The 26,318-nt window shown below is 46.2% G+C and overlaps 1 protein-coding gene across 2 annotated transcripts in view; it reads left to right on the top strand.

Annotated features, from left to right (window-relative positions):
* Nucleotides 1–26,318, top strand: part of ALG6 (ALG6 alpha-1,3-glucosyltransferase) — a 908,528-nt gene that overhangs the window by 227,456 nt on the left and 654,754 nt on the right. The gene's annotated exons all lie outside the window — the stretch shown is intronic.

Here is a 26,318-nt window from a genome sequence, read left to right as displayed (position 1 = left end):
TTATCACCTGAGCTTTTTAATTTTTAAATATAGAGATGTTGAGTAATTTGATATTAAAACATAAAATGGCAATACATCAATATGCAGACTATACACAATTGTATCTAAAGATTTTGGCGAATGGAGATCTACAGCGTTTAACAGTATCTCCATGATATTGAGAGCTGGATACGTCACATTTCTTAAAACTGAATCCAGAGCAAACCAAGTTCCTGCTAATCTCACATGGGAAACCAGATTAATTATTGATCGAAAGCTTCCAGAAAGCAGATATTTCTGGTGCTCTTAGACAGTGTACGTCAACAGTAAAATGTTTGGCTTTTTTTTTTTATAGATGTGCAACTTTTCCTGACTATGCAGATACATATGTAGATGGAAATGTGCTGCTTAGACCTGACAAACCTTGTGTGACAAGTTCCAATTTTCAAGCAATAACACTAGCACTGGTCATCTCACAAATCGATTTAAGAAATGCTATAGTTATTGGGGTACCAAAATCATCTGAATGACACAAGCCCTAGTAAGTTTGTTGTTTTGTCCTCCCTTTGTTTCCCCCTCCTTGTCTTGTTGCGCCTAGAAACACTTATGGACAGTCACGTTATAAATGCCACATCATATCATATATCCCTTGCCCGCTAAGATCTGGTTTTAATGCTGCAGCAATATTGGTATATGGAGCCTGGACGTTTAACCATATTTCACCAATTTTGTTGTAGTTGCATTGGCTACTGTGAGAAACCTGAAGGTGTCTCCCTAGCTAGTTCCCGGGGATCTGTCATCCAGGTGGCCAGGACGCGGCCACTCGCTATTGGATCCAGTTCCTGGAGGTGGACCAGTGAGGGAGGATTACCTGGATAAGGGAGGTCCTTGGGGAGTGGGACAAGGCATAAAATAAGCAGTGTCGCATAGCAATTTGCTATGCAATTCTGTAGTTTTGCTAATCAAATTAAAACTTGTGTAGCAAAGTTAGCTATTTAAGTTACCCTCTTCATTGAAAGCACAGCTCGCCCTGCATTCCTCTCTTGCCATTGGTGCTCTCTTCACCCCATTTTCTCTGTTCCCTTCAAGTGCTAATGGAGGGAAAGTGCAACGGTAATCCTCTTCTCTACTATTAAGTGCCAAATGCATGTCTAGGAGTGCAAGAATTTGTTTTTCAAATAATTACAAACCAGAAGTAATCGGGATGATACTTTTATTACATTATATCTTTTAAAAAGACAGTCATGCAATTCCATTCCTAAAATGTACGTTGTTAAATAATACATAATTCCAGTATTGAGACTGTAAAACCTTGCATCAATCCATTCTTTACAGTAAAGTTTAGGTCAGTGTATCTGCATTTCATAGTTTAAACTATATTTCATTTTGGGGAAGATGCACAGTGAACTTTTGGAAATGTAGATTATCACATGATCGAATGCTTTTGATGGCACACCTGTTTCTGTAACCTGCAGGTTAAATACATCTTGCAACTGGTGCTCAACCCATGATCTAACCTATACTCCTTGACATTCTATATTATCACCCTGTTGCTTTATACCAGGTACCCTGAAAGTGAGATGACCACAAACTACAATATTCCACCTAGTTCTGCTTAGTCTCTTTCTTTCCTCTTAAATAATAAATACGCAAAGTGAGCTAAATGCTTACACAAAGTAGTGATCAATAGTTTTATCCAGTATGTAGATCTACAGATCTACTGCAATACCAAACACTGTAGTTAGCCTCTAGGGCTTGCTTTGCTTTATGTTTGTATTATATTTTACCACCCGGAGGAGACAGTTGGCCAAACTGTTTTCAGAGCCTTTTTTTTAATCATATCTATTTATTCATGCAGCTACCCTTTTACTGACACTCATCTATGGCTCGCAGTCGTTTCGCGCACTCAGTCGAGTAGATTTTATGAAGGATGAGTAGCATATACAAGAGATGGTTGAAACTTTTATTTAACATCTATTTTGTTTGCAGTAAATGTCAAATAAAGGTTTCACTGTACATGGCAGGACTCTGGGTAGCAGCAGTGTGCCAAACATAAAGTGGGTTTGTAGTGACATGCACCATTTTACAGAAATGACATTATAAATGTGTTGTCCTCTGTTGCTATTGGTCAAAGTGCATTTCTCTTTGGTTGAATAGGTAAATTAAGTTACCCGACCTGCAGGTCTAGTTGAAGTTTAAAGAATTTGCAAGGTATGACTCCTCTCACAAATGTCTTATTTCAGCAGTAAGCAAAACTGCTGTATTGTTGCTCATTTCATGTCTTGGGTACATATAACATCTGGTGACATTAACAATATTAGTAGAAAATTGCTAATCAAATGGGTCTGTTTGCTAATCAAAAACATTTTAATCAGCAAACTCTGCTAATCAATTTTTGAAAACTAATTTATGCCTCGGTGGGATACCGATGGGTGCGACACGGTATCCCCCTTCTTTCAACACCTTTTTCCCATCCTACCACGTAGGATATTCTAAAACACTGCCCCCCCTTTTCCCACACAAACACTTTTGCAAAACACGAAAGACAACGGACTAACACCAGAGCTGTTTACCTGACATGTATCAATACAAGGGTCAGGCAAAGTCGGGCAATTGACCAGAATCACACTCACCTGACGGCCCTTTCCCTTCTCCACAGGGATAAGAGGTGGAGCACAAGCACACAGGAGGAGCAAGGCAAACCGCCTAACGTGAGAGATAACTCAGCACAGCCGTTCAAGAGGAGGAGAAAGACAACACCAGACGAGAGGGTGACAGGGAGAGAAGCGACCTTGCCCTTTCCGACCAAGGCCCGTGAAAACTCATCAGAGGGAATTATAAGTCCGCGAACACAAGCCAGCCTGTGCTGCAGCAGATATCTACGGTACATGTGACCCTCCTCTGTCGGGCAGAGATGCGGGTCTTTATGGTACCAACCTTGACTCGAAAGGAGAAGAAAGCCAAGCAGTTCATCACAGCCGGTGATCGAAGGAAGAGCCGATAAGAAACCGAACTGTGCTGAACGATAAATAGCTAATAGCTAATTTGAACTTTCCAGAAGCTTAAAGATACAGTTGGCGAGAGAGGGGGGAAACCAGAAACAGAGGAGTCTGGCACCACGTGTGTGCTCAGGGAGGAAACTCTGGGTGATTACCCGATGGTAGAAACTTCCGTAACCAGAAGCCCTTGGGAAGAGGCAAGAAGAGGTCAAAGTGGTCATACAAGTCTTTGACCAACAGATGATTGAGAAACTAAGGGAAATGAGCCCCATTTGCTAAGGCCCCTATGAACATTATGTTATAAAAGTTGTAGAGGGGGAACCCGGCAGAGGGGAGCCAACAGAAAGGGGCAAAGCCCGAAAAACTGTTGAAAAAGACGTTAAGATTCGTGAAAGTAAGAAAAGCCACAGTGAGCCCGGAAGAGGGAGGCGAATGTCTAAAAGGGGTCCGAGCCCGAAGGAGGGAGATCCGGGGTGGAAAGTTGTCACCCAAAGTGTATTGAAAAAGGAACTGTTTAAATCGATTTGTTGAATATAATTTTGTGAAGGGTCAGTGCCCGGAAGTGGGGGACTGAGGGGTGAAGTCATCACCCAAAGTATATGTGGAACTGACTTAACCATTGAAGAACCTGATGGCTGGAACGTCACTGTCGGCTCGTGCTGAGAAAGCTCGAGCGTGTGCTGTGCTCCAAGGTCCCACCTTGTCCCGTACTGAAAATGTGTGGAAGGGAGACCCCTGGCAATCACATCCTGATTTATTATTTGTAAACACTTCTTTCATTATTGAAACCATATCCCACACTCTTTCTCTAATTAGTTGTAAGGAATTGGCAATAGTTTTATTTAGTATAGGCATTTTTATTTTGACACAACGCCACAAGGACTGCCTTATTTTTCATTTAATCGTCTACCCTTGCTCCTATCTTAGTTTTACGTTTAAATTAGGTGTTTTTCCACCCTGCATTCATTGTTCAATAAACACCCTTGAACTGTGATCACTTGTGTCTGTCTGTCTTTACTGTTCCCACCTTGAGTGCCTTACACTACCCATTGAGCAAAGGATCAAATTCAAGATTATATGTGTGGTATACAAAGCTCTTTATTTTAAGGCTCCTGAATATTGGTGTAAAAAGTTGAGAATTTCATGAGGCTCAAGGGTATTACGCAGTCGATGATCCCTATAACTAGAAGTGCCATGTTTTAAATGTTCTTTTTCAATGAAGCAGTCATTCTCATGGAGTGCGGTAAAACTATGCAATGCCCTGCCAAAAGAATTACGTTTCACCAAAGACTTATTTTTTAAATTTGAAAAATGTGTTCAGGCTTTTTTATGGATCTTAGCTTTTTAGGATTATAAGGTAATGAAAATAGATTTTTGTCCGAATTTTTAAAATTATTTTAGGGTTTTACTGTAACATTACATTTTAGGGCATCATCTACTTTCTAAGGAAGATTCGTTTTTAGGAGTAATTTGTATGTCGATTGTTTGTAAATTGTGTGGAATCATTTTTGCATATGTGTATTTATTGTACAGCGCTCTGATGCCCACGAGCTAGGTTTGCACTCTAGAATTTTTTTTTTTTTAAATGATGTTGGCATGACGTTACAACGTTCTTTGTACACCAAGGAATTTATGCTTGCCAAAAGTGATCTGGTGGCAGCATTTAGATAGCGTAGCATTGACAGAGTGACGAAGAAAATACAAAAGGATCCTGTTTAATGCGCTAAAGGCTTTTTGGAAAGTGAGAGATGGAATTAATTGTTAGACCATTCCAAGGCTAAGGACACATTTTTGGCGTTTGATAGCAACGGGTTTTAAAGGTAAAGAAGATGAGATAATATAATCCTAGAAGACTGACTACTGCACTTCAAGACCTTTTCTTGGGCTACCAATAATAGTGAATATGTTTGTGATAGGCCTTTGTGTAGTCCAGACTATCTGGCGGAAGACTTTACTCTTCCTCTAGTTTGAGATTGTATTAAAGAATTAGGTATGGGAAAAAGGCACCAGGTGCTGATGGTGTTCCAGGGGATTTGTACTAAGCAAATGTGGATATTTGTGCTCAGTTGATTAGAAACGTGATTAGAGCGGTTTTGCGAACATTTCGACTCCCTGACACTTGGCATCTCAGATCTATTATGCCAATTTTTAATAGGGTGTCTAGGTTACGACCCCATATGTTATCTCATAGTGATATTTCCTTGAACATTTTGGGTAAACTGATCTATGCCAAATTACAAAAGTGGGTTTCAAACCCTAATATTCTTTTGGAATTTAGACCGGGCATAGGCACAGTGGACCAGTTATCTAAATTGGTCTCATTAACTTCATCTTACATTCTTTCCCCACATCATTCAATGGGTATTGTCACATTTGTTATATTGCTTTCGTTCATAATACATGTTACGATCTGTTTAAGTACATCTATATTGGAAAGGAGAAGGAAAGAGGCGCATATTAAATATTTGACCAGCCTACTAGATAAAATATAAACAACGTTTAAAGCCAACATACTGTAAGCAGGTATTTCAGCTACAGTCAGTATGCATTATACTTTGAGTTCAGTCAACCCTGTACAAACTAGAAATATAATTAAGGCAATCGAGAGGTTTATCTCGTGGCCACTCATGACCCTGTCCCAAAATTCATTGGCTATCAACCATAGATCACTGGGGACAAACCTGCCAAAAATCAATCTCCTTAAACGATGCAAGGCGACACATTCAGACACCAGATGTTTTCTAGTTCCCAGGGAGTGTTCATCGTTGCAGAGGAGATAATAACTTAGGTCCTTTCCTGAGCGAACATACAGGATCTCACCCGTATGTAAAATGTACAGCCTAAACCTGAGTAGTTGGGTCTGCCAGTATGGATTTGAAAACTTTAGTAGATAAGTGGGCAGGGCTCCCAAATGTCATCACCCCTGGATAAGCTGTTATATTATTCATGGGCCGCATTTTACTGATTGGATCATCCAATCACTCTGAAATAGCAGTTTTTTAATCAACACTGGATTAGTCACTAAAACCTCTGCACTTTGTTTAATGGTTTTAAGCACAGAAATATCGAAGGCTATTAAAGAGACTAACAGGCCCACTTTTCTTTCATTAGTCATAGCAGGGTGGAGATCTAAGAATGGCAACCCTATTGAGGGCTACTAGAAGACTTCTGTAAAGGGTGTGCACTTTCCACCAGTACCACCCTCTTAATGAGGTGAGTACTAACTAAAATCTTACAGCAAACATCGGAACACAATTAGTTAAGTTCAATGCCTTTTTCCAGATTGAAGATTCTAATTGATCCCAATCAATTTCTCTAGACGGAAGACTTCTCTCTTGACCATATAAGACAGTCGGCACAATCTTGAGCTTTTAGTACTCTGCAATTGGTTTTAATGTAAATCTGGAGAATCTGTTACTGATACACCTCAACTGAACCGCCAATTGTGATGCTTTTTTAATCGATTGGCCACACAGGTCTTACTCAGGTGGGCATCTAGGTCAAAGCCTAGATACCTTACATGACCAACCTGGCAAATTAGTCTACTCAACTGACCATGTAAAGGTTTAGTATTTTTAACGTTGGCGGTAAATCGAATAGTTCTTAGTTTCTTTTTGTTAATAAACCGCTCATTTTCCTAGGCAGTCGCCAGTATAGCAGCTATAAGTCGTTGCAGACCTATTTGCGATTGATCACGTCATCCGCATAAGACATCCATGTGACACTTGGATCGCCAACTTTAGGAGGGGCGAAGGCCACGGATTACAGCTAAGGCCCCAAATCAGAAAGGCACAGGTTAAACAGGCAGGTGGCCAAGACACCACTTTGGCGGAGGCCCCTTTGTGTAGTGAAGTCCTCTGTCAAGCTCCCCTGTCTGTCAAGCCTCCCCTGTACTACAGTATCCTCATGTATGTGTATGAGCAATGCCAACAGATGGTCAGGCATTTTCCAGTCCTCTAATTGTTTTCCACAGTCGCATTCTATTAATAGTCTTGAATGCTTGCGAAAAATCTATCACAGTGGAAGTGGAAGTCATCATTTCAACCATGCTTACTCCAGGAGGCAATTCATAATAAAGCCATTGGTCTTGATACTCATTCCTTTTCGAAAGCCTGTTTGTAATTGTCAAATCTATTAGTGCAATTTGCCCACACTTCAAGTCTTTGCAGAATTCAAGAGGCAAACATTTTACTCTCTGGGTCTAACAAAAGCAATTGGCCGGTAGTTAAGAGGATTTGTTCTGTCCCCCTTTTTATAGCAGAATTATTATGGCTAGTTTTTACGTGGTGGGCAGAACGTTAGCGGCCAGTACGATCTTGAATGCAATATGCAAAATGTTGGCCCAGAGTGTCACGTCACTTTTAAAGATGGCGTTACTCTGCCCATTTGGGCCGGGGTGCCTGAGGTTGAAGCCTTTCTTATTAAAAGAAATCCACATCCAGCACGTCAAAATTCAGTGCCCAAGCACAGTGTTGGGTTGGTAGTACAATTTTGTGTTGCAATGATTTATACAGGGTTTTTATGTGCTGACCCCCATGTATCTTCTTGTACAGGATTGCATAGTAAATCTTCCTGCTGGGTCGACGGATCATTGATCGAAGACTAAATGTTGTGTGCATTTTTCATTGTTATTATTTGAAGCATGCATTCCACTTCTTTTTGGCGCCCAACGTGGCCCTAGCTCCGTAACCAATTTTTTTTTTAAGTCTGTCTGGCCCGTTTGCCTATGACTAAGAAATCATCAGCCCATAACTGAGAGTTCTCGAGGTGCGGTGAGTGCACCTTAGATCTCTTTTTGAGTTGGATTTACCAGTCATAATTACTTCTCTTCAATCTTGTATAAACCATACTGGTGTTTTTTTTTCGATACACTGTATTTGTTCCCAAGTTTGAAAGTGGCATTATCGAGAGTTTCATCAACCCCGGTATTTTGAAAGAAGGTTCGAACAAGATAATTACATTTCTTACCATTCCCGATTTTATTGGCGACGCAGTGGAACCTTGACGGGTTCTGGCAAGTTAGTGCGGTTACCGATGATAGAATTTGTAATTCTAACATGAAATGTCACTTTAGTATGCTATGCTCACTGGTTGCTTCATCGACCACTCTAAAAGTTGAACATATTTCAAAAAGTGTTGGTGTGAGGGCTAGATTGTCAACACATGAGGTAGTTATTCCCTGCACACGTGTTTCTCCCTGGGATGTCCCCTTGGATATTTCTGTTCACCATTTTAAAGTTTCATGTCTCAAACAGTCTACCCATTTTTCTCCATATTATCTGCCCTCGGGACGTAGCCTTTCTTTTTCGAATTGCAGCCTCTGACAAACAATCTGAGTTTAGATCTCCTGCCAAAAGGATATCCTCACAATGAATATCGACCATTATGGTGTCACATTTCTCCAGCATGGGGTCTGGCATGGATTCACATGCTCATGAATATTCCCTGTCGTCAGGCAAACAAAAAGAAAGGCAAAAAAAAACAAAAGAAGAAGTCCGAGCGGTCTTCTAAGTCCTTTGAAGGTGCTCCGCCGACAGGGGCCCAACAATCCTCGGTAAAGAAAAAATCCGGTTTTTTTCTGAACTGTCTTTCTACTAACCAATCACTGGTCTCTGGGTCATACTGCCCTCTACCTAAGCCCCTCTTCTGGAAGCCATCTTCAGATTTTTACTGAACATTCAAGTGTTGGGAGTCCTTGTGCTTAGCTCTCGAGCTTTTACTGTGTATTGCGTTTTTTCAAAGAGTTTACTCTTATTTTTTCGGTCAGTTCGAGCCGCAAGCTCCCCGATTATTCTTCCGATTAACGGGGACCCGTTTTGGAAATTTCTACGCCCCTCAAGGGTGAATTTGTGTCGAATTCCACTTCTTGGAGGATTCCGGAAGATCTTTGAGGCCTACCCCGCGTTGGACATGGCCCAGGAGAAAGAAGATTTGACGCCCACTGGATCCAAGCTGTTTAGGAACTGCCCAGGATGTGGACTGCAGAACGCCTTTAAGGAGGACGAACACTCTCGGTGCCTCTACTGCCTGCACGCCGACAAGTCGCATGTGGAGGAGGACTGTGCGTTCTGCAAGAACATGTCCGTTCGGACTGACTGGCTGGAGGCGAAGAGCCCAGCAGCAGGTGAGAAAAAGAAGTCAGAGCGGTCTTCTAAGACCTTTGAAGGTGCTCCGCCGACGGGGGCCCAACAAAAGGCAAAGGACCGCGAATCCGCAGGCACTGGGAGCGCCGTTGGTTCGGGCTCCTCGGCTGCCAGGCAGGGTGCGTTGTCACCGATGCCGTCAACCACGAGCCAATGCTCCGGCTCGGTGAAAAGGAAGTCGGAAGGGTAAGCTTCGGGAGAAGTCCCGGTCGATCCCGACGGAGAAAGCCAAGGTGGGGCGAGGCGGTGACCCTCCCCGCACATTGAAGGCCTCAGACGCGTCCAAGGTCGTGAAGGCCCTGATTCACCCGGCTAAGGCCTCAATCGAGGGAGTCGTGGCGGCCCTGGTGAAGCCTGCGGGGGCGATGCCAGTGGAGACGACTTCCAGGCCTAGAGTTTCCCTGCCACACCAGAGGGCATCGTCTTTACAGCCTATCGAAAAGACCCCCGTGAAACCTTGGGATGAGAAGGAGGGGGGGGGCATAGTATTCCTAGCAGACTCGGATACCTCCTCCGATGATGAGCTCTGTGGCGTCAAAGCTATCCTGGACAAGAATTTCCAGGAAGTCAAGACCTACGGGAAGGATCCCGACGAGGCAGACGTAGAGAGCGACGGTGGATCTGACGAGGAGCGCCGGGACGTGGTGGAAACGGAAGACACCACGTGCCAGCCGACACTCCCGTTGCAGCCGATGCCTACGCCGCAGGACAATTCGGGAGCAATCTTGATGGCTTTTCAGACCCTGTGTACGGAGATAAGGACAAGGTTGCCCTTACCCCTAGCGGAAGATTCTGCGGCGCCTGGACTGTCGGGGAGCCCCCCGAACAAGCGGAGGCGAGTCCATCCTCCCCCACCCTTCCATCCTTCACCTCCAAACCCTCCGCCGAGGGACGAGATGGATACGGGGACGGAGACGGCGACAACAGGTACTGACGACGGTGGCGACGATGGAATGGATCTCCCGTCACCTCACGCCCGGGCGTCCCCTCCCGATGAAATTGGCTCCTTTCACGCCATGAACGCCAGCGCCTCGGAGCTCTTCCAACTGTGCCCCGAGGAACAGAAGAAGGAGGGATTTCTTTACCAATGACAGGAAGCTAAGAGGAAAACCGTACTCTTGGTCCCGCTGTTGGATGACACATGGGACGAAGGGCTGTCCCTTTTGAAGAACCCGTCCACGGCCTCTGCGAAGAGAGACTGGTACGATAAGAAGCACCGGGTCCGGGACTCCGCTCCTATGTGCCTCAGGGCGCAACCGACCCCGGATTCTGTGGTCTCTGCAGCAGCCGAGAAGAAAGCGGTCAAAAATCGCTCCTATCCTGGACTTCCTCCCGGACGACAAGAGGGCAGAAGCCCTGGAAATCCTGCAAGAGGGCGAGGTGGCTTCGGATCATGCCATCACGGTAGCTATGGACATCGCTGATACCGGATTTCATCAGATGGGCAATAGCGTTTGCCGGCGCGGTTGGCTCAGGGCCACCGACTTCCGTCAGGACATGCAGACCAGGGTGCTGGACATGCCCTTCGACAGAAACAACCTGTTCGGCAAGGCAGCGGACGAGTCACTACAGACAATCAAGGCGGACACCGACATGGCCCATGCCTTGGGCACTCCATCAGCGAAGGCCGTCCTTTCGGACCCCTGGAGGCAAATCTCAAGGTGCCTCCAAAGGATTTCGCAGAAGTTCCTCGTTATACCGCCAAGCGGCCTATTCCTCGTCACAGGAAGCCTACAGAGGCCGCAGCAAGGCTGGGGGATACCATCGTCGTCCCCAAGGGGCCCAGGGTGGCAAGGCCTCGACGAAACAGGACTGAACCGGCAGTGACATCGGGCCCCCACCTGCGTACCCCGGTGCGAGGCTGGCTGGCAGACTTCGTCGGCGTGTGGGAGTCCATCTCCATCGACAGTTGGGTGCTGGATGCCCTGGGCCACGGGCACACTCTGGAGTTCCAAAGGAAGTGCCCCTGTTTCCCACCTGTGGCCAGGAAAGAAAACTACGTTCCACAGCTGCTTCTGGCGGTACAAGCCATGCTGAGAAAGGGCGCGATAGAACTCGTCCTCCAAAGTATACTCGCAGTATCCTCGTCGGAAAGAAGACCGGCCGCTGGCGGCCATTCCTAGACCTTCACTGCCTCAACAAATACATCAAATCCCAGAAGTTCCGGATGTTTACCCTTCAGCACGTGCTGGGACAACTGGAGGAAGGCAACTTCCTATCCTCGCCGGATTTGGAGGATGCCTACTTCCACATCCCCATACACAAAGGACATCGAAAGTTCCTACGTTTCGTGGTCCAAAGGCGGCACTACCAGTGCAAGGCCCTGCCCTTCGGGTTGAAGTCGGCGCCAAGGGACTTTACCTAGTGCCTGGCACCGGTGGCGACGCGGCTGCACCTGCAGGAGATCCACATATACCCCTACCTGGACGATTGGCTCATCCGAGCAAAGTCGAGAGAACTCGCCGCCGAACACACAGCGAAGACCGTCTGCCTGCTCATGGAACTGGGATTCTCGATCAACTTTGTGAAGTCTCACTTGGTACCGTCCCTGTTCCTGGGAGCCAGACTCGACACAGTGGCGCGGTTGGCCTCGCCGTTGGAGGAAAGGACGAAGGCCATCCTGGGCAAGGTGCAACGGCAACGGCTGTTGACCATGGAAGTGGACAGCGTGAGGTCCATCAAGCCCCTGCTCGGCATGATGTCATCATGCATCTACCTCGTGCGTCTTTGCAGGTTACGGATGCGGCCACTGCAGGAGTTCCTTGACGCCCGTTGGATGCAAGTGGCGGGAAGCTTTGAAGACAAGATACCCCTTAACAAGACTTTCCGTCAAGCGATCCGGTGGTGGGGCACCCGCGCGCATCTCGTGGCGGACATGGACTTCCAGACCCTAGCGCACCAGGAAACGCTGATGACGGACGCCTCCCTGGAGGGGTGGGAAGCGCACACCGGAGATCTCCACGCAAGAGGCCTTTAGCTCCTGGAGGAGAGGTCCCTGCACATCAACGTCCTGGAGCTCCGGGCTCGTGTTCTGGGCCCTCAAAGGCAAGGGTCTTCACCGACAACACCACCACGATGTTCTTCATCCGGAAGCAGGGGGGCACCAGATTCCCAGCCCTCTCTAAGGAAGCACAGAATATGTGGTACTGGACATTTGCCCAGGGGATGTTCCTGGTACCTTTTCATCTGGCAGGAGTAAAGAACACTATCGCCGACTCACTCAGCGGGGAGCTGCGCTCTTGCCACGATTGGGAGCTTCGGCAGGATCAAGTGGTTCTCCTATTCTGATGGTGGGGCAATCACCAGATCGATCTGTTCGCGACGGTGATGAACACCAAGTGCCAGAGATTCCCCAGCAGGTTTCCCCAACGGGGGAGCATGGGCGATGCATTCTCCTTCCCTTGCAATGGCCTGTTCCTGTATGCGTTCCCACCGTTGCCGTTGCTTCTGCGACTCATCAGTCAACTCAAGACGGTCCTGGTGCAGGATGATCCTCGTTGCACTGGCGTGGCCGAGGCAGCTATGGTTCCCGGACCTTCTGGACATGTTGGCGTCCCCCCCAGTCAAACTGCCGATGGACGCGGATCTTCTCGCCAGGGAAGGAGGCACCATCCTACATCACGACCCGGGATCGCTGAACCTGCAGGCCTGGCTCCTGCAGAACTGGAGTTCGGAGGCTACGATATCCTGGCGGACTGCAAGGAGGTGCTTGCAAAGCCAGGGTGTCCTCGACTCCTAAGTGCAATGGACATAAGTGTAAGAGGTTCTCTGTCTGGTGTCATGCACAGAAGATCAACCTTCTACGGATTACGGCTCCTTAAGTGCTGCCGTACTTGTTGTCGCTGGCCAAGGCGGGGCTGGCACATACCTCCATCAAAATCCATCTGGCGGCTATCTCCCGCTACACCAGAACTCCGGGGCGGTCGTCGCTGTGGTCTCATCGCCTGGTGAAGGAGTTCATGAAAGGTCTGTCCCGCTCGTTCCCGCCGGTGAAGGCTCCGGCATCGGCATGGGAGTGCTGACCAGGCTCGTGGTCCGCCATTCGAGCCCTTGCATTCGGCGCCGCTGAAGTTCCTATCGTGGAAGACGGCGTTTCTTGTGGCCATCACCTCCGCACGACGAGTGGGAGAGATCCAGGCCCTCTCCTGTAAGCCTCCATATCTGACATTCCACAAGATGAGGGTAGTGCTGAGGATGCACCCCTCCTTCATGCCCAAGGTGCCGTCGGACTTCCATCTCAACAATCCCTTGGTGTTACCTGTTTTCTTCCCGTTGCCTTCGTCGCCGGCTGAGAGGACTTTGCACTCGCTGGATGAGGCTAGAGCGCTGAAGTTCTACGTGGACCGCACAAAGAGTTTTCGGAAGACATCACAGCTGTTTGTGAACTTTGGACCTGTGAACCAAGGGAAGGCCCTCTCGAAGGCTTCCATTTCCAGATGGCTCTCCGGCTACATCATGCACTGTCACCGGTTGGCAAACCGACCATTGCACGGCCGTCCGAGAGCCCATTCAACCAGAACGATCGCTGCTACTATGGCGTTCCTGTCTGGTGTGCCCCTGCAGGACTGCTATGTGGAGGTCGACGCACTCCTTCACGAGATTCTACTGCATCGACCGGGATTCTAGGGAGGAGTCCAGAGTCGGCCAGGCAGTGCTGCACAACCTGTTCGCTTGAAGGTGAGCCTGGTGAGGAGGTAAGAAATGCTTAATGTTGAGTTGTTAAAATGCTTAATGTTGAGCCTTGCCACCTCCCGTGGTTGTGCATGTGTGTACTGCTATGTATTCTTGTATTCATGAGCATGTGAATCCATGCCAGACCCCATGCTGGAGAAGGAATACGTTATTTACCTGTAACTGTTGCTCTCCAGCACGGGTTCGGCGTGGATTCACATGTAAACCCTCCCGCCTACCCCATGCGGCTCTTCTCTTGGTCCTATTGCCACTTTACGTGCTAACAAATCTGAAGATGGTTGCCAGAGGAGGGGCTTAGGTAGAGGGCAGTCATTGGCTGGGGGCAGCATGACCCAGAGACCAGTGATTGGGTACTAGTAGAAAGACAGTTCAGAAACGAAACTGAAACTGAATTTTTCTTTACAGAGGATTCCCAGCCTGACGACGGGGAATATTCATGAGCATGTGAATCCATGCCAGATCCAAGCTGGAGAACAACAGTTACAGGTAAGTAACTTGTTCCAAATCTAACAAAGTGACCAAGAATATGTCCAAGTCGGAAATCGAGGGGTTCCAGTATATGTTTTTTAAGAATAGTGATCTGGAGCGATTATCACCTTTTATTTGAAGCTATACAGCCAACAGACCATACATTAAATTTGCTATAGTTCTAAGTCTATCCACAATTGTATTTTTAATCATGAGTAGGAGACCGACAGATGGGTGGCCCCCTTCAGAAGGTGTGGCTGGCTGTTAAATTATTGTAAAGCCTTCAGTGTATATTTGTGTGGTTAACTACGTCCCCTGCAACCTAATAGTGCAGTAAAGAGCAAAAGTGTCTTTAATAATCTCGTTATTCATAACACTGGAAAATCTCCTTGAGTTCCAGAAGAGCAAACTCGGATCAGCCATGCCTGGAGACAGGCTAAAGTCCTGTGCCTTGATCACCCAGCTTCCTGAAATTACCTGATAAATTCCTGGGCAACCAAAGCCAATCGTCTAAACCCCCAGTTTGATTACGCTTCGGTGGATTGACAATTCATACAGTGCGATTGCTTATGGAGCCACTCTGACAGGATATTTTTAAGGATTCCCTTTGTCTGGACATATGAACAGATTTAGAACAAGGGGCTATACCTTTCACCTTGTAATTATCGTCATGGTAGCAGGGGGCAAGGCTGTACCCCATTGTTAAGAAGGATTTCTGAACTCTGTTCTGGAGGAACAGAGGTTCAGAAGTCCAGCCTAGTTTCTTGGAACAGGGTAACCTCTGGACAAGCCAGACCAATCAGGGTAGCTATGGCAGGCGGTCAAGACTAAGTCTCAGGAGGGGTGAGGGTGACTGAAAGACCTCAATGAGCATACAGGCAAGGAGGACACTTACAAATTACTCCAGACAGGTGTTATATTAAAAATATAGACACATTCATTACAAGGCCTTTGTAACTTAGACCATAGCAAAGAATCACAGTACCACTAAGTAAACCAATACATCACACTTAATGCAATATATATACAAGACCAATGGGGTCTACAGGGTTACATGCACGAAATATGTTGACAACCTAGAGGGGAAGAAAACACGCAGTGCAGGTAATCTTTAGACCCAGTTCCACATCAATAATACACCTAACTGAGAGGCAGTCCAAGCCCTACGAAGAAAGGAGCCTTGTGCTCAATAGTACATGCACACGCTTGTGCTAATGGGCAGGATAGGGTCTCTTCAAGGGTCTCTAGCAGCTCAGGAAGGTGGATGAGGCAATGCAGAACAAGTTCCCACTATTCAAGAAGGACTTCCACTTGAGGGCAGAGGCAGTTTGAGAGTGCGGGAGGGAGTCGCTATTTCGCAATAGCTGTGGAAAGGAAAGGGGCCCCTAGGGGCCACTTGTCCATATATATGGGCTCCTGCGCTAGGGGCCACCGGTTAGGGTAAGGACTACTCACCGGTCCCCGATGCAGGCAGACCCAAAGTTTGCCAGTACAGTCCACTTCGCTGGCAGGTTCGAATGCGGCAAATAGGATGTCTCGGCACCTTGTAGTTCCCAATATACAGCGATGATTCCTAAACGGGACAGTGGCGATTTCTCCGCTCCGGGAGGAGGAATTGACCCAGGTTCACTGCAGCAGGCTTCAGGGGCAAGAGGGTCACAAATGCAGCAAAGTTAAACAGGTTGTTGCCGCGGCAGGGCAACACGGTAACTGCGTTTACTCCGGTCCTGGCGCACTCGTCTCACTTCAGACCTGGGAATGCCAAGTGTACGAAATTCGGTGTGAGCGTACCGTGGACACAGGGCTAGCAGTATACCAAGTATCGAAACGACTGCATAAGCTGGTCAGCCCACTGGTTGGCCCAGGGACACTTCCGAGAAAGCTTACTTACAGGGTTTGATGAAGGTGCCGAGAATAGTTGGTCCCACTATTCCAATGGGTCGAAGCGTCTTCGCTGACCTTCTAGGACGGCAAAATTCAGAGAGGTCCCACGGGATGACAGCGGGCTCAAGGTGCCAAACCTTCCAGTGGGTCACCAGCGCATCCTCGACTCGGCTTCGTGTTGCAGGATACTTGGCTCCTATCCATTGTTCGGTGTGAACTCTGGAGATCGACATGGTAGTGGTGTTTTCAGCCTCTTTTTATCCAAAGTTCCCTTTGTGCCAAAACGTAGAGGACCCAATGGGAGATCTGCTCACAAACATACACTCCGTACGTGGACCACCGCGGACCACGGTGGTCCCAGGCTTTCAGGGCATTCCAGACTCTCTGGCACCCAGGATGTGTATTGGGATCAGACATCCGATTCCCAGCCCAAAAGCTGCAACATGAGGAAAGGACTAAGGGAAACAAAGTCTCCCAGTACTGACTGTCTTAAGGGCATGTCGGTTTCCCCATAAAAAGTGAGCGAAAGCCCAGAGGAGTGCAGCTGAAGGCTGTGCTTCTCTGGCAAAGTCAGTCAATGGTGTCTAAACAGCAGCAAAATGTTTGGGGGTTGACACATGGAGTGAAAATTATATACAATTATGAAATCTTTCCTAACACCCATCTGTCTCAGGGATCCCACATCCGCAAGTAGCATTCTTACTACGACCCTAGAAGGTATGGTTAGCCCAATGTCGATTCTCGAGTCGTTCATAAAAAAAAAAGTCCTTGATATCTTTCGAAGTAAGGAGGCAGAGACACAGGACTTCCTTCTTTCTCTTGCCATTATATTTGGAGACTGAAAAGATAGTGAGGTGAGGCACACCTGACAGCTCAAGAGGCACCCCTAGTCTGGTAGGTAGCTGAATAACTTGTCAGAAACTAGTGAAATTTTGAGAACAATATTAACAGCCATTTTCTTACTGTACATTTTGATAGAGTATGAGATTCTCAGAACATCCTCAGAAGAAAATGAGTAAGGAATATTTGTTTGCCAGTAAGTAGAGGCAGAAGGGTCTAATGGAAAACTGTACATTTACAAAAAGCAAAAAAACTCTGAAAGGCCGGACGAGCCAAGATAGTGCCACTCAAAATATCACTAGCACTGAAAAGCTAGTAAGGTTGCCACTGATACAGGCTACAGCGGGTACGTCTTGCCCCATCCCAGGACTTTCACCCATCCCCGCGCAGCTCGCTGGTCCTACTGCCTTTGTAGCAAGACATGGGGAGTACAGTACTGCACTCCCCTTAAATCAGATAACCCAACATATGATGGATGTATGAGACAATCAGTGACAGTACCTGGTTTTAATGGCAATACAAGACCTACCTGGCATATGAAATGAAACCTGCCATTTTATGAAACTGAGCTAAGGTGCAAATAGCTGGCCTTTGAGGGAGTATCTGGCAAATAATGCAAGTATTTGGCCATTCAGAGGCACTGTCTACCACGATCTGGGATATGACTGGTATTGCCACCAAATGCCAGGTTCTCACATCATATGATATCTGTACATTTGATGGGAATAACAGATACGCCACCATGTGAATGATGGTCATTTTATGGCATTAATCTGAGAATCGGGACCTTTCATTGCAATGCCTAGCAACTGATTTGCATACATGGAACTTAATGGCAACACCTGCCATGTGATAGGAGTTTCTGAGGTTTGATGTAACTGTCTGGCATGGAGGGAGTATATGTGCATATGCTTCCTGCAAACGTGCAAAGAACCTGGTGCTTGATGACAAGATCTGACTTCGATGTTAAGTTCCTGGGTTTGTGATAGTAATGTCTGAACTAAGGTGTTTGAAGGTATCCTTTCAAGACAATACCTGTCATATGACCAGAGTAGATAATGTGTTGCAATTACGTTTGCTTTGATGGCATGTGAGTACTTTACACAATATGCGTAGCTGGGAATACCTTGCATGAATAAGGTATTATATTATTAGGTTTTTTATATTGCTTCAGTTCACCAGCATAATAGTCTCAAAGAGCGTAAACCTGATCTGAGTTGTGGTGCATTACGTCGCGCACAGGGACAAAGGGACTTAGTTTGCTTAGGATTCATTGACCTGCAAATAGTGTAATAAAAGAAGAGAGGCATGTGTCAAAATAAAAGCTGGTGTGGATCATGAGAAGGCGTCTCAGCAGGTGATTGATAGGTGGAGATTTCTGTATTTTACATATGTATGTAAAGTCTGGGTGTGTGCTTGGGCTATACTAAGAACATTGTGGGCATGATTGACCAGGGTCCTCCCAATGGATGGGCGAAGAGCGCCAGGGGACCACTCCGTTGGTGATAGTGCGCTGTACAAATATCCTTTAACATTAACACAGCTTTTTAAAAGGTATAGGTAAATAGGCTTTTCTAAGTAGTCATACAATATTAGGTGCGTTATTTACAATTTGGTACAGTTATAAACCAGTTTGTTAGAGGTTCTCTGTGATTAAGTTGACGTAATAATCAGCTGTGATTTAGCCCCGTCTCAGAATGCTGGTCGGAGCGCTGCCAACCCGTCCTCTCATCTGCTTTGCACGGGTGTATCCACCTGCTTTTCTGTGTGCCATCACTGGTGTCCCTCCATTTGTTGCCTTTTCGGCAAATTAACTCCTTACCCCATCGCTTGTGCTCCGACTCATTGCCTGTATGCCTGTCCGAGCTGCTGTAGCCTGCAGTTTCCAGACTCGCCCTCATGCCAGACAGCGGCACACGTGCCATTCTGGTATGTTTTAATCTGCTGTGAATATGGACGCCTTTTAAGAGGCTGACCTATTTCGACCATTGGATTTCCCCGGTATGGTTCCGCTTCTTTTAAGGGTTGCTTAATACATACATCCCCAAACACACACACAGTTAAAGGATAGTTCCGGGACTTTTTTTTTATTGTCCCTACGGGTCGGCCATGTGTTTGTAAGCATAAATCGGTAGATCGTAGGAAACTTTCCTATGGACCTTACCCGACTTTTCGCCCATTATCGCACTCGAAATCAGCCTCCATTTTGTGATAATCCTATCATTCCGCCGCATCGACCTGGCTCACCTGCCTTTGCGGCACTAAATCAAATCCCCCGCCCCTGAGCCTGACATCAGCAGACGCGTACTGCCCATTTCAAGCACGTCTCGTGTCAACAATCGCTGCGCCTCAGCTATTGACGTGTTGCCATGGAAATGGCAGGACGCCTCTTTCCCCAATAAGTATAAACAGACCGTTTCACAACACACAGCAGCAGATTTTCGATTCCATTCCTCTCTCTGTGTTACTTTGAGTATTCTGTGACTCGTTTCAGTGCTCTGGTCAGCTACCTTCGCCGCTTGTAGCCCGTGTGAACACCTGTACCATCTCTGTAAATTATTTTACTATCTTTACCGCACAATGGCCACAATAATGCCGTATATGTACGAGCCCGAGTACACCGAGGAAGAACTACTGGAAAGTCAAGCACGCGAAAACGATGGGGATTCGGACGGCAGTTGGGAGGACCAGTCAACGGATGAAGAGCCTGGACCATGTCGCATGGACGGCGTCTCCACCTGGTGCACGTGCAATCGGTGCGAGCTAATGCCAACTGAGGAGGAGAACTGCTGCTGCCGTGAAAATTCCGGGTGCTTGGCCTACATTTCGGAAAGCGAGCAAAGTCTGCAGGAAGGCGAGCAAAGTCCGCAATGCATCACCGAGCTGCCAGAGTTCAGGGAAGCCTGCCTCTCACGGACCGTGTTGAGGATAATGATGGTGCTTATGCACGAACTTCGCGGCACTGTTCGTCCGCGTAATCCGAGTAACGAGTAAGTATACTCTGTTTGTGATGTCAGTGATGCCACCACTATTTCATGGTCGTCTCCCACATATAAAATTACATTTACATATCATTCGAACGCATGTAAATTTGTTCCATATAGTGCATTTTCTAGATATAATTTTTTTCTAAGAAAAATGACATGTGTTACCTGAATCGACATTGATAAGAAAGTTTGGTCAGTTTAATACAGTTTGCATCTTTTTTTTTCACAGGTGGTACAGGCTGGTGGCCTATCGTTGCTTCACTTGGTGGCTTCACGGGAGGCTCGGACACCGCGTTCGGAGAGTAATACCTGCTTGTGCGGTACTTGCCATTAGACAACATTTCCCCAGTGACAGTGGACAATACCGCGGATTTTCCCTCGATGTGCTGCAACCTCAACTTTACAATGTGTAATGTTTATTATTTATGTTTAATTAAAATCTAAAATAAAGCCCAACATATATTTTAACAATGGTTGTTTTGATTTTTTAAATGAATCTAGTGTATATTCTCCTGGGAGGGTGAGGTATTTATAAACTCACCCCCCTGCATTCCATGTAGTAGATCCTGCAGCCATCCTCTTACATTCAGTTAGATGGCCTCTCCTTGGTGAGGCCCTGCGGCAAACGGGTCTTGTCTGCACGACCACCGCCCCGATCCACCCCCCGCCCTATCAAAGGCAGTTCGCACCGGGGTACTTGTGCTGGCAAGTGGAGCTGTCAGGGAGCGATAAAGGCCAAGAGGTGCCAAAGACCATGTACACTTCAAAGTGGTCTATAGAGCATGGGTTGTTGTTCCCATGTCTACCTCCAGACCCCGTGTCTCCTGCCAAGCATCCCCCCTCACGCTGGACGGCCCCCTGCAATCCACATAAGTGTGTCTCCATTCACGAGTCTTCCTGTGTCTTGTCTGCACGACCACCGCCCCGATCCACCCCCCGCCCTATCAAAGGCAGTTCGCACCGGGGTACTTGTGCTGGCAAGTGGAGCTGTCAGGGAGCGATAAAGGCCAAGAGGTGCCAAAGACCATGTACACTTCAAAGTGGTCTATAGAGCATGGGTTGTTGTTCCCATGTCTACCTCCAGACCCCGTGTCTCCTGCCAAGCATCCCCCCTCACGCTGGACGGCCCCCTGCAATCCACATAAGTGTGTCTCCATTCACGAGTCTTCCTGTGTCTTGTCTGCACGACCACCGCCCCGATCCACCCCCCGCCCTATCAAAGGCAGTTCGCACCGGGGTACTTGTGCTGGCAAGTGGAGCTGTCAGGGAGCGATAAAGGCCAAGAGGTGCCAAAGACCATGTACACTTCAAAGTGGTCTATAGAGCATGGGTTGTTGTTCCCATGTCTACCTCCAGACCCCGTGTCTCCTGCCAAGCATCCCCGCTCACGCTGGACGGCCCCCTGCAGACCGCATAATGCCACGACATATACACGTCATTCATTCACAAACACACCCCTGTTTCGAATTCTTTATAACCCACTTCATATTTCTAATGAGAACTTCTTTGCGCTTTGCTAGTCAACCCGTGAAGGTGCTGGTTATCTGCTCTTCGTCTCTGTGAACTTCCGTGACCACTTTGAGCAAACTCGTCAGTTTGCAACCTGTGAACTGCTCCCTGTTCTACGACAAGAAACTACTCTGATCCCTGCATCTAACTGTTTGTTCGTCAAGGTAAGTCCATGTACCATAATCATTTTGCGTCCAATTTTTTAATTTATATCTATTTGCTAGTAGTCATCAAATTGCATCCATGTTTTCTTTTCGTTCACGACAGTACATGCAAGGAACTAGTCACATGTTCTGAGTTTAGTCAAATTACTTTTTCTATTTTTTGAAAGTTATTGAAATACTTATCCGCATGTGAATAACATGTATAGTTCCAAGAACCAAAACGGACCTTGCATTGAACCTTTTATGTGTCATTTAATGTTTTAACACATTGGTATTCATAGAGAATTGTTGATCTTTACTTTTCAGAACTTTCCATAATGCCTGCCTGTTCCATTGGCGGTTGCCCTTCGAAGACCCATAACAAATCTGAAGGTACTATAATGCATGTTTTCCCTAAGACAATAGATCAGATAAGAGAATGGGTCCGATATTGCGGATATCCAGCCTCTGAGATAGAAAGTAGAGTCCTAGAAGTCTTTGCGGACAAGAGGGGTGATCGATACCGCATCTGCAGCAGGCACTTTAGCCCAGACATGTACTCCACATCATTGCTAATAAGGACGAAAACACCGCGAGCGAGGCGAAAATTGCTCTCAACCGCTATTCCCACTCTATTCGTCCACATCCCTCCACTGGTGAGTCAAGTTTACGTATTTATCTCTCGGCATTGCGGTAGTGTGTAGCATTAGCTAACAATAATTTCCCCATTTATGTATCCACTCAATATGAAGGCTGAAGATTCTCCATCCGTGTCGTTATTGCAGTCATCAGCCACTTCAAGCGCCTATCGGGTAATCTTACTTAGCTATTCTGACACTGACTTGTTTTAGGCATGTAAATCAATAGTTTTAATTGATCGTGTAATTATTTTACCTAATGGTACACCACAGTACTCGTCCTCTAGTCTTTGTTTTCAGTTATAATTATTGTTATCCAAAATAATGCAAGTACTGTCTTTCAGGGAGATGCTGAGGAGTCCAACGCATTGACGACAACTGTAGATGTCACTCAGATGCTCGAGGTACGTTTCCGGACAGTTCCATCGATGGAGATCATCAGATCTTGCATTCTTGTAGCGTGATTGTTACACACAATGTTTCTTTCGTTTTTAGCCATTGGTATGTCCTTCTGTCGTCGCCCTCCTATGTGTCTTCTTTTTTCAATATTGTGTTCATTACTAATGAAAGTCCTATGTTTCAGGGAGTCGATGGAGCATTAGTCCAAGAGGAAGGGGGAGCATGCAGTTACGGGTCGGCGCAACAGCTTGCAGAAGTGTGCACCGCAGTTACAGCGTCCCTTGATGTTCTTATGCATTTCGAGGTATGGATACTGACAGATCAATCATGCGAGATCAAATGACGTGATTACATCCGCTATACTTCCTTCTTTATTAACGCAAGTACTATGTTTCAGGGAGCTGACGGAGCTTCTTCAACAAGAACATCACCCCTAGTAGTTGATGCAGATCTCTGGGTGGTGACACTTCCAACGATGGAGCAAATCGAATCATATTTGGATATCCATTATTTATTTTAGACAACTGATCATTTGTGCAGGTCTATTTAGATGAGCCGTTGACGCCTGCAGAAAGTTTATGTTCTTTTAAACAAAATAGAAAACCATACTAATGCAATTACTGTGTTTCAGGGAGTTGCTGAAGCGTCATCTTCAATAATATCATCAATGGAAGTCTATGCGGAGCCCGAGGTATGGATCTTGACAGTTCAATCTAACTAGATCAACAATGCGTGAACTATTGTCGTTTGAATGTTCTACACAATGCGTTCATTCGTGTTTTGCTATTGAGATGTACGTATGGGTATTGGTCCCCAAGTACATTTTGTGTTTTCAATATTATTATACATACTAATGAAAGTTCTATGTTTCAGCGAGTCGATGGAGCCTCAGTGAGTGATGGATGTGCTTATCATGAAAGTATAGTCGTTGCAGCGCGAGAGGAAGTGGAGACATGCACACACGAGTCGGAGCAACAGCGTCCAGATGTTGAAGTTCGAGGAAAGAAAGTTTCAAAGAAAAGAAAGCAAAAGAAGGTTAGTGTCCTGTTCACTATATTATGTTGTCTTTCACTGTCAATAGTTCAATACTGTAAGTTGTGTTTAAACTGAACATCCCTTTTCTAATCTGTCCTCTAGTTGCGAGTGGGTGTAAGAACTAGATCTACACAGACAGTGAAGCGAACGAGAGATGTTGCTTGTCAAACCTTTTGGCAGGGACTTGAGACTGGAGATGCATCGTGCCAATGGGAAGAATATGAAGTGATTGACAACGGAGCTATACCACCACCAGCCATTGATAGTGAATGTCCTCCTGGTAGTTTGGATGCAGTCGTAGATCAATTCACAGAATCCACACCCGCAAAAAATAAGAGCACGCGAAAGTTGAAGACATTGTTTTTTTCTCCCATCTCCGGACAAGGAACAGATGTTGCAATGGAAGAGAATGAAGTGGACGACAATGAAACACCATCAATATCACTCAGCATAGCGGAAGACGATATCAGAGATTGTACCTTTCATGCGAGTGACATGTCCTCAACGTTACAGGCCGAACCAGCTGGGATGCAGAGTGACAGTATAAGGAAAGAGGCCAAATTCATTGTATTCGATAGCTGTTTGATGGATATTATTATGATGATGAAATGTGGGCATTGGGTTGGTGGGGAAGTATGTGGGGAGCCATTGATTAATGTGACTCGTGCAATTCGAGGCACTAACCTTAAAATACATGCCACCTGTACACAATATCATCCGTTCGCATGGTCTGCACAACCCATGCTGGGGCAACTGCCAGCAGGCAATCTACTTTGTGCAGCGGCCGCACTTTTTAGTGGTTCAAGTTTTAAAAAGTTACAGTATTTCTTTCAGTTTGTGGGAATCCATTTCATTGCGAAAAGTCAGTTCTACAAATACCAAACCGATTATCTATTTCCAGCCATCAGCGAAGCTTGGAGAATGGAAAAAATGTCAATGGAAAGTACATTCGCGGGCAAACGCTTCAGGCTAGCCGGTGATGGACAATGCGACAGTCCAGGATTTTCAGCCAAGTACTGCACCTACCACTTTCAGGACATGGAAAGTAAGAAAATTGTGAGTTCGGTGGTCGTGCAGGTGTCACAAAGTACATCCTCAGTGGCCATGGAGAAAGTTGGCTTTGTAGCATCATTGCAAGAACTACAATCGCGGGGAATGGTGATCGACCTGATAGCCACGGACAGACACGTTTCAATTGCCAAGACAATGAGAGAACAGTACAAAAATATAAATCACCAATTTGACGTTTGGCATCTTGCAAAATCAATCAATAAAAAATTGTCGGCTGCAGGAAAAAAAAAAGATATGCAAGGTATTTCACAGTGGTCCAAGTCAATCAGCAACCATCTTTGGTGGAGCTCAAAAACATGTGAAGGGTCGTTGGAAATTCTACTGGAAAAATGGCGGTCAGTAATGTTGCACTGTAGCAACGTACATCGATGGTCGACAAATGAGCATTTCCACAAATGTGAACATGGCCATTTGTCCACAGAGGAGGCACGGAAGAAGAAGTGGTTGATTCCTTCATCACCCACTCACAAGGCCATTGAAAAGATTGTATTTGATAAAACTATAACAAGAGATTTGAGGGGACTCACGGAATTCTGCCACACAGGAGATTTGGAGGTGTTCCACAATATGTGCCTAAAGTACAGGCCCAAAAGATTGCATTTTGGCATGGAAGGCATGATAAATCGGACTCTTCGGTCTTGGCACATAACCATAATGTTGGCCGTCAACAAAGTAGGACGACCGGAACTTTAGGGACGCTTCGCTACAATAAGGCCTTCACTAAAAGAAGTAAACAATGGGTGATCAAACCAGTGTTTGAGGATATGCAATATGAGTTTATTGAGAGACTTATCGTAGATGTCCTCGATAGGCACATACATGGAGTGGTGAACGAACCTATGCAGGGGACAACTGCATTGCCACCCAACATTGCCTCTGTTCCATGTCCACCTAAAGCAGAGCTCATTGAGAAATACACATCACGGTTTAAATGATTGTAATTCGATTGTCTGTTCTCTCGAGTCTCCTCATGTTGCAGGCCCATTGCAATTAAACCAAACAGTAATATAAATCATTTTTACAAAAATTATAGAATGTTTCCGTATTACAAACACATGGCCGACCCATAGGGACAATAAAAAAAAAGGCACGCAGACAAGATGCCCTTACACTAACTGGAGCTAACTAGAAATGTGTGCTCGCTCAAAGTGAAGGTCAGCTGCTTTGATGTTTTGCTCGGGTGGCGGAACGGCCCACGACCCAATATAAGGTTCTATTGTGATTTGACCTTGACAGGCCGGGACCATCCTGAAAGACTAAGAAAAGATAATGAATAAAATTTCAGAAACGAAACGATGAGCCACGTTCATTAGAAGAAGTAACGTCGGCAAAGAAGGAGTGGTGTTTCGGGTCTGCCCTACACAGAGACACAATGGAAAATGCAAATATAATGTAAGTAACTTTTGATGAGTTTATACCGCAATTTCATTACTATACAGTGGCTTTAAAGACGGGTTCAGTTGTACTTGTTCGTTCTATGTGGCATAGTGTTTTCTACCGCGCACTATCTGGAGGAGAACCATCTGATTTT

Source organism: Ambystoma mexicanum, chromosome 1q (genome assembly GCF_040938575.1).
Source record: "Ambystoma mexicanum isolate Mex_15411 chromosome 1q, UKY_AmexF1_1, whole genome shotgun sequence".
NCBI classification, from domain to species: Eukaryota; Metazoa; Chordata; class Amphibia; order Caudata; family Ambystomatidae; genus Ambystoma; species Ambystoma mexicanum.
Note: the sequence above shows the minus strand (reverse complement) of the source record. Positions and strands in the feature narration are given on the sequence as shown.